The sequence below is a fragment of the Perna viridis genome, chromosome 11 (assembly GCF_037379345.1).
Source record: "Perna viridis isolate PV_CMFRI_1.1 ecotype Kerala chromosome 11, ASM3737934v1, whole genome shotgun sequence".
NCBI classification, from domain to species: Eukaryota; Metazoa; Mollusca; class Bivalvia; order Mytilida; family Mytilidae; genus Perna; species Perna viridis.
In genome coordinates, this window is record NC_142455.1 from 30,844,962 (window position 1) to 30,857,690 (window position 12,729).

Sequence of the window (12,729 nt, forward strand, 5' to 3'; positions counted from 1 at the left end):
GTTTATGGATCAATATGTTACCATTACTAGCTGAAAATTATGTTAGCTATGTTCATTTATAAATATCACTTATATGACCCTCTGATTTATATCGATTAATAGATATGTTGTCCCATAAAAAGAAAGAACTGATTGTAATAGAACAAATAACGAGGCAGCTTTCGAATTCCACCACTAACACTGTAAGTGTCGATCCAAACATTTCATATATAGATCAAAGAATACTTGACCGTGAAAATCCTTTTACACGGGGTATGACAGATGTTGCTATACAAGTTCAACTGGACGGAAAACTTCGGTCAATATTTAAAATTAAACTTGTAATTCTTTAAACAATCCTAATTTCGGGGATTTGATACATCGCATCTACCCAAAAGAACTTGAGATAAAGGATTCTACAGACACTGTGAAGTCAGCCTCATATCTTGACCTACACTTAGAAATCGATGGTAAAGGAAAACTATTGACCAAACTTTACGACAAACGTGATGATTTTTTGTTCAGAATTGTCAACTTTCCTTTCATCTGTGGGAACATCTCTTCAGCACCTGCGTATGGAGTGTTCATATCACAACTCATACGTTATACCAGAGCTTGCCGAAATTATGCAGACTTTTTGTATCGCGCTAGAACTCTAACAAATAGGCTTCTGGAACAGGGTTATGTTGCTACAAGATTGAAGTCATCATTACTGAAGTTTTATGGTCGACATCATAAATTCGTGGATCGTTATGGTGTACTATCTGCACCATGAAAACTGATTTATTCAACGGGTCATAGTTTTCCTTTCCTCTTTTGTCTACCCCGGACTTTACTTTTTATAAGCAAATCGGCAGGTGTTTCCAGAAAAGCAGAGGACGCTTACCCTACCGGTGCACCTGGTCCATGCTCCTAGTTTTTAGTGGAATCCGAGTTGCTCATTTACTTTTGTTACTTTGTATGTATGGTTTTGGTTACTTTATGTTCTTTGTTGTGTATGTCTGTTTTCCATGTCTGGTCTTTGTCCCTGGATTACATTCTTTTGATTACCGCTATAACCTTGGTTCCCGTGATTACTCTTTCTTATTTATTCATTGGCGATTGCTAGTTATCGTAAAGGACCAAAAAAATTAGAGCGAAGCTCACTAACGGATATCCCTGTAACCGTATGGTTAATATATAAAAAAGTCGTAGGTAGTTGAAGTCGCTTCATTCTGAAATCGTATCCAACGATATGGCATACTTAAATTTAGCTTTAGATGAAAATAACAAGTGAAAAGTAGTTGCAGGGAAAGCATATACGAACAGAGGGACGGAAACCATGATCTCTATATTACACGCGCAAAGAGGTGTGTTTAATTAAATCATGAACTTTGATAATTTTGTGGTATTGTATGTTTAGTTTACAGTCCTATAGGGTGCCTTGTTGATAGTGTTAGCGATAGAACATTACCATACAATGAGTTATCTGTTCCTGGTGTAATGACAACAGTCATCTGTATACATAATTGTCGTTCTTACAGATATGCTGGACTGGAGGTATGTGGACGATTGACTTAATTTGTCTCAAAGATTTCTCACGATATAAATAATCGTCTTCATCTGATTGCTTTAAATGACTTAAATACCCAGCCTTCTAAAACACATCAAAAACACACATTACATTTACACACGCGTGCAGTTTTCTTTTTATAAATATAATATTAGTATATGTAAACATGTGAAGCACAGGATGCCACTTTCGGGTTATATTAAGTTCATATTGCTAATGCTCTAGTTTTTGTTTGGTTGTTTGTTTTGTTTTGTTTTGTTTTGTTTTGTTTTTGTTTTGTTTTTTTTTTCTTGACGTCTTGTTTTCATTATCTTTATTTTGATGTTTATATTTTTCGGTTCGCTACAATGTGTATTTAGATCGTCTTTGTTTCATTAATTCACGTTCGTGGCACATGAATTGTGACGTATTTGAATCATTTCACTGCTGACGCTTCTGTATTTTTGCCAATGTTATAGTTCATATAACATAAGGATATTCAAAGAAATATTTTCGGTAATATCTATGTTCAAGGGACGTGCTTGACCGTACAAAACGTAATGAGATAGATAACAACGTGTATAAAAACAATCCCTAAAAAGTTGGTTAAAATCTGAGTTCGAGTTAAAAAGTATAAACTTTCCTACCAAACTATCAAATAAAACGGACATTACTTTTGTCAGTCAAAAATGAACAATGAAAATGTTTATTTTACCTTCTCTAATTCTAAAAATTTTGATATGTTGTTTTCACTATATTTTTTCTATGTTGTTTAGCCATTTTTGTTTTCAGTTTTATTCAGATATTAGTTTATTTCCTAAATATTCTAGTCACTGAATGAACTTCTATATGTAACGCTCTCAAATCATAATAAACTGTGGTATATTGTTTAAACCTCGTTGATTTATAATACCCTTGACAAACAAGTGATATTATGTATTACGCTGTCCATTTTTTATTTATTATTTTTTTTAGGGGGGGGGGAATATATGTCATCACTGAAACGAATTGGCAATAGTACCTTGTTCCATTGTAAGAGTTGCTACTGATATAAAGGGAAAGGTGTTCCAGTGCTTGTTATTTTGACTTTAAAAACCACAGTGTAAAAACTTGCATAAGTGAATAATAACATTTACTGTGCATATCATTAAAACACGCTCATCTCGTTGGGTCAACGGCTTTACATATAATGTTTCATGGGTCAGTGTGAAATACACATTTATAAAGGCACGCCCTCAATTAATTGGAATACTTTAATCAATCACTGTCTATTGCCTACTTTCTAAGCTGATCTAAAATAAAATAGACACAAAAATGTATAAAATAAGAGAAGTACATGAAAAGTAATTGTAAGAGCTAAATTTTCCTAGGCATATAAACCATTGATCGGTCGCACATTTTGGACATAAAGCGCTAGCGCGTTTCATTGAAAATCTAATTCTTAAATAAAAAAATATATATTTCTTTCATGTGTAGCTGGGATATTCGTAAATATCTGTTTTGCAAAATTTGTTTTGACATTAGTCAGTCAAGGATCAACGCAAATACAAATACATAACTGGATATTTAAATATTCTATTTTGCTTTATATGAAAGAATGCATGACCATCATGGTAATACAAAATAAACATTCACAACGAACTTTCCAATAATGATGAGAAAGCATTCTTCTAAAGGATGTTCGCTGCTCTTTTTAAGAATAAAAAGGATTTCATATGGTTGTGAAATCTTTCAAGATCTTTAATGCTAGAACAATATAAAAGAAAAATGCGTTTGTTTTTGAAATTTTGGCTGGAAAACGATTTCTCTATATTTTTAATAGGTTTAGTCTCAATATATTTTATGAATTAAGGAATTAACAAGGATTTCACAAAAACTTCCCGAATAACATTTTAAGGTGTATCTTATGAAATTACGAAAAAAAAGACAAGTCACTAAGCAACAAATATCAATGCTATGAAAAGGACAAAGAGAAACCGATGAGTCCGAAAATCTGAAAAAAATGACCAGCGAACATCATTTAAAAGGCATATCAGTCAATATGTACCTATTAGTATTAGGGGAAACAACACTTATAACAGTATGCAAAATCAGAATTATTCGACGTAATGAAGGACATATATGCAATTAGCAAAACCAAAACCTGGTCTCTGGTATTCCATAGAAATATAAAGCAGCTTGGCCATTGGGGTAATAGGTCAAAAGAACACCAGATGACGCGCTATATATATGGTAAACCGGCATGTGTTAACCGATGCAAAGCTCACTTTATGGTCAAATATCAAATCCACGCTGGGCGGAAATAATATAGCAGTGATAAAAAACTTCATATAAGTTATGAGTCTGCATTTTCTCGTTTTAATCATTGTTCCTTCTCTTTGTCTATTTCAATGTGAATGTTTACCTTTACCAATGTTAAGTGCAGTCATTATACCTTGCATTATTTTGTTGCAGTACGGCTATGAATGTTTCTGTGGAAATGATCCCTCATCTTTTGTTTACATGCCAGAGAGTGAATGTAACTTCCTCTGTGAAGGTGCTCAAACTGAAGCATGTGGCGCTGGTAATAGACTGACAGCTTTTAAATACGGCAAGTATTTCCAAATGAATTGACATTATCTCTAGCAGCAACATTTTAAAAGAAAGCAATGTAGTTGTTTATTTACAGTATTATCATATATCCGTTATACTACTGAGATATTTTCGCACTCAGTTTTAGAACAGCGGTTGCATGCATCAGTTGAGAAGTTAATGATGTTGATTGAAAATCAGCATTCATGGATACACTGAACGTCAAGTGTTCTTTAATATACAACGGGACACATGAGAAGTAATTCAGTAGAATTTTCAAGAAAAGCAGATGACAGTAGTATATGTTGTTCGTGTCCAACATTAAACCTCGGAAACTTATCGTTACTGGAGATTTGGGGTAAAATTTATCAAAGATTTCCAACATTCTTCCCTATTTTGATTCTACCAGTATCTTTAGTTACATTCTGAATATATGCCTGTAGTTTTCTTGTTCAAATTAATTATGTTTCAGATATGGAACCACTTCAAACAACTAGAACAATTCATTACAGTACGGATAGTATCAGCATCTCCCAAGGAGAATCTGAAATATCTAAATTATCTGATTATAGTACGGACAGTATCAGCATCTCCCCAGGAGAACCCCGATTATCTACATCTGATTACATTACGGAGAGAATCAGTACATTCCATGGAGAATCACAGCTATTTACAAAATATTCATATAATACTTATGGACCCAGAACGTCCACAGGAGAGTTTCAATTATCTACAACAACTGATTACAGTACGGATAGTACTAGCATTTCCCTTGGAGGATCTCAAATGTCAAAAACAACTGATTACAGTACCGAGAGTATCCCCAACTCCCCCGGAGAATCTCAAATGTCTACAACAACTGATTACAGTACCGATAGTATCAGCACCTCCCCTGGAGAATCTCAAATATCTACAACAACTGATTTCAGTTCGGATGGTATCAGCATTTCACTTGGAGAATCTCAAGCATCAGAAACAACTGATTACAGTATCAATAGTATCAGCACCTCCCCAGGAGAATCTCAAGTATCTACAACATCTGATTACAGTACCAATAGTATCAACACCTCACCCGGAGAATCTCAAATGTCTACAACAACTGGTTACCGTGTAGATAGTATCAGCACTTCCCCCGGAGAATCTCAGATATCTACAACAGCTGATTTAAATGTGAATAGTATCAGCACTTCCCATGGAGAATCTCAACTTTCAACAACAACTGATTTCAGAACTACAACTTCATACAGTACTTCTGGACCCAGAACCTCAACAGGAGAATCTTATTTATTTCCAAAATATAATAACAGTTCGCTCACTATTAGTATCTCCACTGCAGAATCTCAAATATCAGCAACATATGATTATAGTACGGAGGATATCAGCACCTCCCCAGAAGAATCTTTAATAACTGCAATATCTGATCACAATACTTATGGGATCAAAACTTCCTCCTATGACGAAACTCAAACAACTACAACAACTGATTACAATACAGACATAAGCAAAACCTCCATTGAAGAAACTCAAACATCTGCAACAAATGATTACAGTACAGACGTAAATGGGAACTCCACCAGTGAAACTCAAACATCTTCAAAAATTTATTTTAATACAAGCAAAAGCAGAACCTCCACTGAAGAAACTCAATCATCTACAAAAGACTACAGTACCCTTGGTACAGGAACAAGCGCTTTAGCAATTATTACAACTACTGGTATGCTACCATCGGTGTCTACTGTTAACATTAAAGGTTCATCGATCGATAGACTCAAAACTACGGAAAGTATCCTAATGAAAGAAAAGTCTCCATCAGGACTTACAGCGCAGTGGTCAAACATATTATCAACGAAGTTATTAAATATAGAACGGTTGACATTGTCAAAATCAACCCACACACAAACAAGGAACCCAGTCGATGGCATCTCCAATAGACCAGTTACATCGTACATCTCTTCAGATAAAATGAAATCACACCACGGACTGAAAACATCAACAACAGTATCAAAGAATTATGAACAGTCATTGTCTTTTTCGAACACAGCAATGATGGCATCGACAACCGGTGTTACTGAGTCAGAAGAAAAGACAATGGATGTAACAACAAAGTCATTTGTAACCAGCAATGATGTATTGAACACAATATCTTTCAAGCCTGATATAGTAACAGCAACATGTTCAAATTCAAGTCAGGCTGGCTCATGCTTATGGATTTGCCGTGAGAATACTAGTAATATAAATATAGACCAATTAAAAGACGATGCCATAAAGGGACTGACATTTGATAAAAAAGAGACAAAAGCTTACAAAAATACAAAAGTTTGTATGTCAGATGAGAGACCGTCGAGTAGGAACATAGGAGTAATTGGCCTGATGTTAGCGCTTTGTCCAATAATATTTATTGTTGCAATGGATGCTATTAACTTTGTCAAATTGATAAAGCGTCGTTTTAGAAAAGTTCGAAAGAAAGCAGTAAATAGAAGGGTTTCAAATGCATGACGTATTAGAAGAATACTGACATGAATGACGAACGAATATAAAATATGTAATGAAAGGACACATATTACGAGAGAATTCGTCGACCATTAATTGTGCTTACATGCAATAATTTCAGCTTTTGAAGGCAATGTTCAAAATTGGAAACGAAACCTTAAAGGTTGATTCATTTCCAAAGACGTTCTTCGAAGGAAAATGATCACCCTCGCCAAACATGTTCTTTAAGTACTTTATTTATTCAATTCCAAGCCATCCGTGATGACATATAACCAAACATAAAATAACATAACATAAAAGGGACATAACTTAATACAACCGGTATCTTGTATTGTCAAATTATGTCCGCTATGTCTACTTGAGCTATTCTATTGTCCCAAGCCAAATATATACTTGTGATTATCCGATGTTTCATGTGCTGTGCTAATAGGTCCTAGAATGTATAGAAGAAACTTCAATTTTGGAAAGTACATGAACATTACAGCATGACATAAGTTAAAAACGGATGTTTTATTTTTTTTTATGCTTCTGATGACCAACACTCCATTCTATTATTGTTTCGTGGTCAAAACAGTGTCTTAAGTCTAAGTGGTACCCAAAATCCAAATAGAAATAGCTCCAAAAAACCTTCAGACTAGGAGTTTTTCGGGATCAATAAATCGAATCGCATTTAACTAAGTCTGTCAAAATATATAAATCAGTAACCGTCTTTAAAGTTTCTGTTACCACTAAGTTACATCAATATGTCAAACGGTTTTCAGTTGGATAAGAGTCTGCGAATAAGTACTTGTCATTTTTCGGAAATAAATATATACTACCATAGTCGCTTGTCCATATTTTCTATTGTTTTCATTTTATGTCCTCACTTTAAGATTATGCTGCATTTAAGATGAAGAGGTGTTGTATTCGTTAAGAAAGTGTCCTCTAACCTCTGACCTGGTGGGTCGCATAATCAACTACCCAATAGATCGGGGTATATTTATATATTGATCTTTATCTGTTTTGCTTTGTTTTGTTCTTTTCTTCTACTTTTTCTTATCTCCTCTTTTTAATATGGTCTGCTTATATTCTGGTTTTTGTTTGTTTGTTTTGTTTTGTTTGTTTTATATTCTTATATTGTTGTATTTTATATTTTTTTTGGGGGGGTGGTTGTTTTATGTTAGCCACAGATGTGTAAACCATGGTATCTGGTGCTGGATTTGGGTCGTCGGGTGGCAAATATAGGATTGGCGCACTCATTCTGTCTACAAATACTCACAAAAGGGGTAAAAAATGTAACTGACACAACAGAAATCAATTCATATTTTGTGTTGGTTAAATATGTATTATACGTGAATTATGTATTTCATCCGACTTTCCTGACAAACTAGTAAAATTAGTTTCGTTTGCTTAGCTTTTTTCTTATGTCACGAGCGATCTTATTGAATTTATAATAAAACATTTTTTTTGTTTTGTTTTTTGTTTGTTTGTTTGTTTGGTTTTTTTTGTTTGTTTGTTTGGTTTTTTTTGTTTGTTTTTGTTTGTTTGTTTTTGTATTTTTTGTTTTTGTTTTGTTTGTTTTTGTTTTTTTTGTGTAACTCATATACACTGATACCAGAGTGATTAAATACAAAAAAGAAATTTTGGTACTTCTTAATAACAAATGAACCCAAACACATATGATATTCGAAAAAGCACACTCTTCAACATTCAAAGAGTAGGTGACTCGGGAAAAAAAAACCTTAATTGCAGATGATTTTACAGCGTCTTCGTTTTGTTTTCTTTAATTACATAAATATGTAACTATATTTCAGATAAAAAAAGAATTCAATCTTCAAGGAAAACTAGAAAGCCGTTCGACAAAATAACTGTTTCGTCGTGTTATAGTACCACCCTTCTTCTGGCGACGTCAACAGTTATTAAGGAAATATAATGCCAGCAATAAACAAGTACAATCTTCAAAAAAGATAGTCGACACAGTAATCTTTCCTTTCTTTCACTTATAATTTTCTACTTTTCATTCAGGAAATATAACATCTGGCACGCAATTTTCGATACATTTTTTCGAATGCCACTAAGTAATCAGTATTTAGCCAATCAGCATTGCGATCAGGTGACTTGCGTTTCCATGGATGAGCGTCTTTGAGGTCAAAGGGTAATAAGCGAAACTATACTGACTGCGTCGAAAAAAGATTCGAAGTTATTTAAATAGGAGAACATTGCTATATATGGAGCAAATAAAATCAGTGATCGATTTCATCAAAACAATAATCATAAAAGTAACAAATCTGAAATCATTCAAATAAAGAACCATGTGAGGAATCGCATTTTCATCGGTGATCTAGGCATGCAATGTCCTACATCTACACTAATTACTCGACACTTTACGTGTACTTATAATGTTCGTCTTTTTTTACGTTTAGGATTTCAACAGCTTGCCAATGTTCTGATTAATGCAGTACAATTTGTATAATTTTCAAAAGTTAACTCAGTAGGCAAATTCTGTTGAATACAATTCACATAAGTACATTGTATCTAATATGAATTGATACATGTATTTATTTCATATTCAGTTATTTGTTGAATGCTTCATTTTGTCAGTGAAAATATTTTAGGAATGACTGTTATATTTGTTGGTCTATGAAGAAATAACCCCAATCACGTAGTGCACACTGAATTCATGTAACCTGCGAAACAGCTGGTTATTTTCAAATGTGCATCACTGCCATTGAGATTGTTTCAAATAGACCGAAAGAATTATAACAGCCATTCCTTATCATTTAATTTTAATATAAATTATTCCAGGAGTAAATCATTAAAAAAGGTTGATGACGTCACAGACATATTACAAAATTCGGTTTATGAGATAATGGACATTTTTTTTATCCAATCAGAAAGCGTATTAATTCTGAAATCAAATTATAAAGTTATATACGATGAGTTCATAAATGATTTTATTTCTCAGTTACATGCAGACAAAGGTGTAGTACATCAGATAGTGCCATTTTGTTGTGTATTTAGAATTATAATTTCAGTGTCATTAACCAACGCTGTTTTTGGGACATATTTACCGCTCACTTTGCTAGATCCTATATTTGTTCTTCGTGTTCTATTAATCTAAAGATATCAATAAACATCAAATCGAAACAAAATCTGAAAAGACAGAAATAAGATACTGTATGAATTTTACAAACATGGTCGTAAGGTACCAAGTGAAGGAATAACATGATAAATGTTCTGATGTACACGTATGACATACTTGACTTATTCCACTTCATTCCATGGGGGACATAGGGTAACTATAGCTTCGTTCTACCTTTTCCTGTCCATTGTTATTCTGTTTGCTACTTTCCAGGTGTCAATTTCATTGGGCTCATTCGTGAGTCCCCTACGCCAGATTTTTTTGTGCCTCTTCTTTTTCTGTATCACTGTGGATTCCAGCCAGAGCTTGTTTGGTGGTGTTTTTGTCGTTCTTTCGTAGTGTATGTCCAGTCCATTTCCATTTTCTAGATCTTATATTCTGTGCTATTGGTTGTTGTTTAGATCTTTTCCATAGTTCAATATTGGATATTATGTTGGACCATCTTAAGGATGTTTCTTAGGCATTCGTTAACAAAAGCTTGTAAGGATTTCATGGATGTGCAGTTCCTCTCCACGTTTCTGATCAATATAGAAGGAAAATATTTGACGTTAATATTAAATATTTTTTATCCTTGTGCTAGTTCTTAACGCATGACTTCTCCAAACAGGTTTTAGCTTGGAAAATGCCTGTTATGCTTTCTTTTTTCTTGCTTTAATGTCATCATCTATGCTTCCTGAAGTACTGACAATACTTCCTGGGTGGGCAAAGTTCTGGGTGTCATCTATAAGGAAGTCACCAATCTGGTTAGTATATAGTCTCATAGATTAGTTTTCTGTGGGTTTATGTATAGACATGTATGGTTTGCTGTTGTCACGAGGCTGTCGATCTGATTTTGGGCATCTTTAAAAGAATATCGTTTGGCTAGATCCTTCAATCTCAGTTTCCGCTATATAGATGACGTATTATCTTTAAACAATCCTAATTTCGGGGATTTGATACATCGCATCTACCCAAAAGAACTTGAGATAAAGGATACTACAGACACTTTTACTTTTACAGGCTCATTTACTTTTGTTGCTTTGTATGTATGGTTTTGGTTACTTTATGTTCTTTGTTGTGTATGTCTGTTTTCCATGTCTGGTCTTTGTCCCTGGATTACATTCTTTTGATTACCGCTATAACCTTGGTTCCCTTGATTACTCTTTGAAAGAGATGAGATAGTGTACAGATGTCACCAACAAACTCTAATTCTTCTAGATGTGATGTAAAAGTCCATCCAATGAGTTTTCGGTCCTTGTAGGCTGTTTTACTGACCCTGTAAACTACCACAAGGAAAAGAGGAGAGAGAAGGAAACCTTGTCGTACACCAGTTGTTGCATGAAATGATTCAGTCATAGTTCCATTGTGTATTATTTGGCAGTAAAATTGGTCGTATAAGAGTTTTACCATTTTGATGAACTTTTGTGGAATTCCATAGTGTCCAAAAATGTTCCAAAGGACCTGGTAATCAATGCTGTCAAATGCCTTTTGGAAATACACAAAATTCAGGTATAGTGGTGTGTTGCATAATCCATAATTTTTTAAACAGTTAATAGGTGTTCAATAATTTATTAAATTCATCATATATACATGTATACAAACATATCAAATAGAAGAGAGAGGTGGCAGCTACATCTAAATGTTCGGTTAACTTATACTGAACTGAAGACTAGAACTGGTCTTTCTACAACTAACTATTAACTACACTCTACATTACCCTAATATATACTCTAATCGCTACTCAATTGTCTCTAGTTTATATATAACTAATTAACTTAATTAACTATAGATTTCAAATGTCTTTGATTAACTACTAATAAATAGAAAGAGGTAGGAAAGATAGATAATGAATTGTTTATGCATCTATGCACTTATTGTCCATTAATCCATTGTAGATTCACAACAAAGGCTATTTAAGAATGTTCATCTGGTTTCTGGAAAATGTGCATCAAAACGTGTACAGAATGATTATATCATCAACAGTTTTGTAGCGACTATGTTACAGGTGTTTGTCATTCTATTGTCTGTTCTATGATAATTCCCCGTATGTCTATTTGCTTTACGCATGATCTTTCTTGCTCAAAGCCATCGTGCTCATCGCCAAGTTTCTTATCAACTTCTTTTTTCATTCTGCTAAGGATGATACGTACTGCACAAAAGTTTGTTAGGAATGTATACGTATCATTTATTCAAATTGTCAATGATCATCGCAAATTACCAAAGATACTACTCATTGTATACTAAAATATATATCATTCTAATGAGAAAAATAACCAACACTTACCGCATTCAAAAAAAAAAAAAAAACAGACGAAAGGGAGAAAAACACAATTAAAGATAAGCAAATGAATGATCGCGATGACTTTTCACTCCGTATTGTCAACTTTCCTTTAATCTGTGGCAACATCCCTTCAGCACCTGCGTATGGAGTTTTCATATTACAACTCATACGTTGTGCAAGAGCTTGTCGTAACTACACAGACCTTTTGTACCGGTGCGCTAGACTTCACACAATTAGCTTTCTTGTACCGTTATGTTTCTGCAGAATTAAAGTCATCACTACAGAAGTTTTACGGTCGTCATCATGTACTCGTGGGTCGTTGCAGTGTATCAATATGCGCAATGAAAACCGATTTGTTCAACGTGTCATAGTTTTCCTTTCCTCTTTCGTCTACACTGGACTTGACCTTTTATGAGCAGCTCGGCGGGTGTATCTAGAAAAACGTAGGACGCTTACCTTTCCTGTTCAACAGGTCCATACTCCCAGTTTTTAGTAGAGACCGAGTTGCTAATTTACTTTTGTTGCTTTGTACGTATTATTTTGTTTGTGTTCTTGTTGTTTGTGTCTGTTTTCTATGTCCGGTCTTTGTCCCTGAATTACATTCTTTTGATTTCCGCGAGAATCTTGGTCCCTTTCATTACTCTTTGAATTATAAATGACAGTGCATCCCTTACGCATCTTATCCCAAGAGTCAGAACTACTAGTAATGACAAGAAGAGCTATAAGCAGCAAAAACTTCCTTCTCAACCATGCTAGGAGTTTGAAATAATTGGCGAG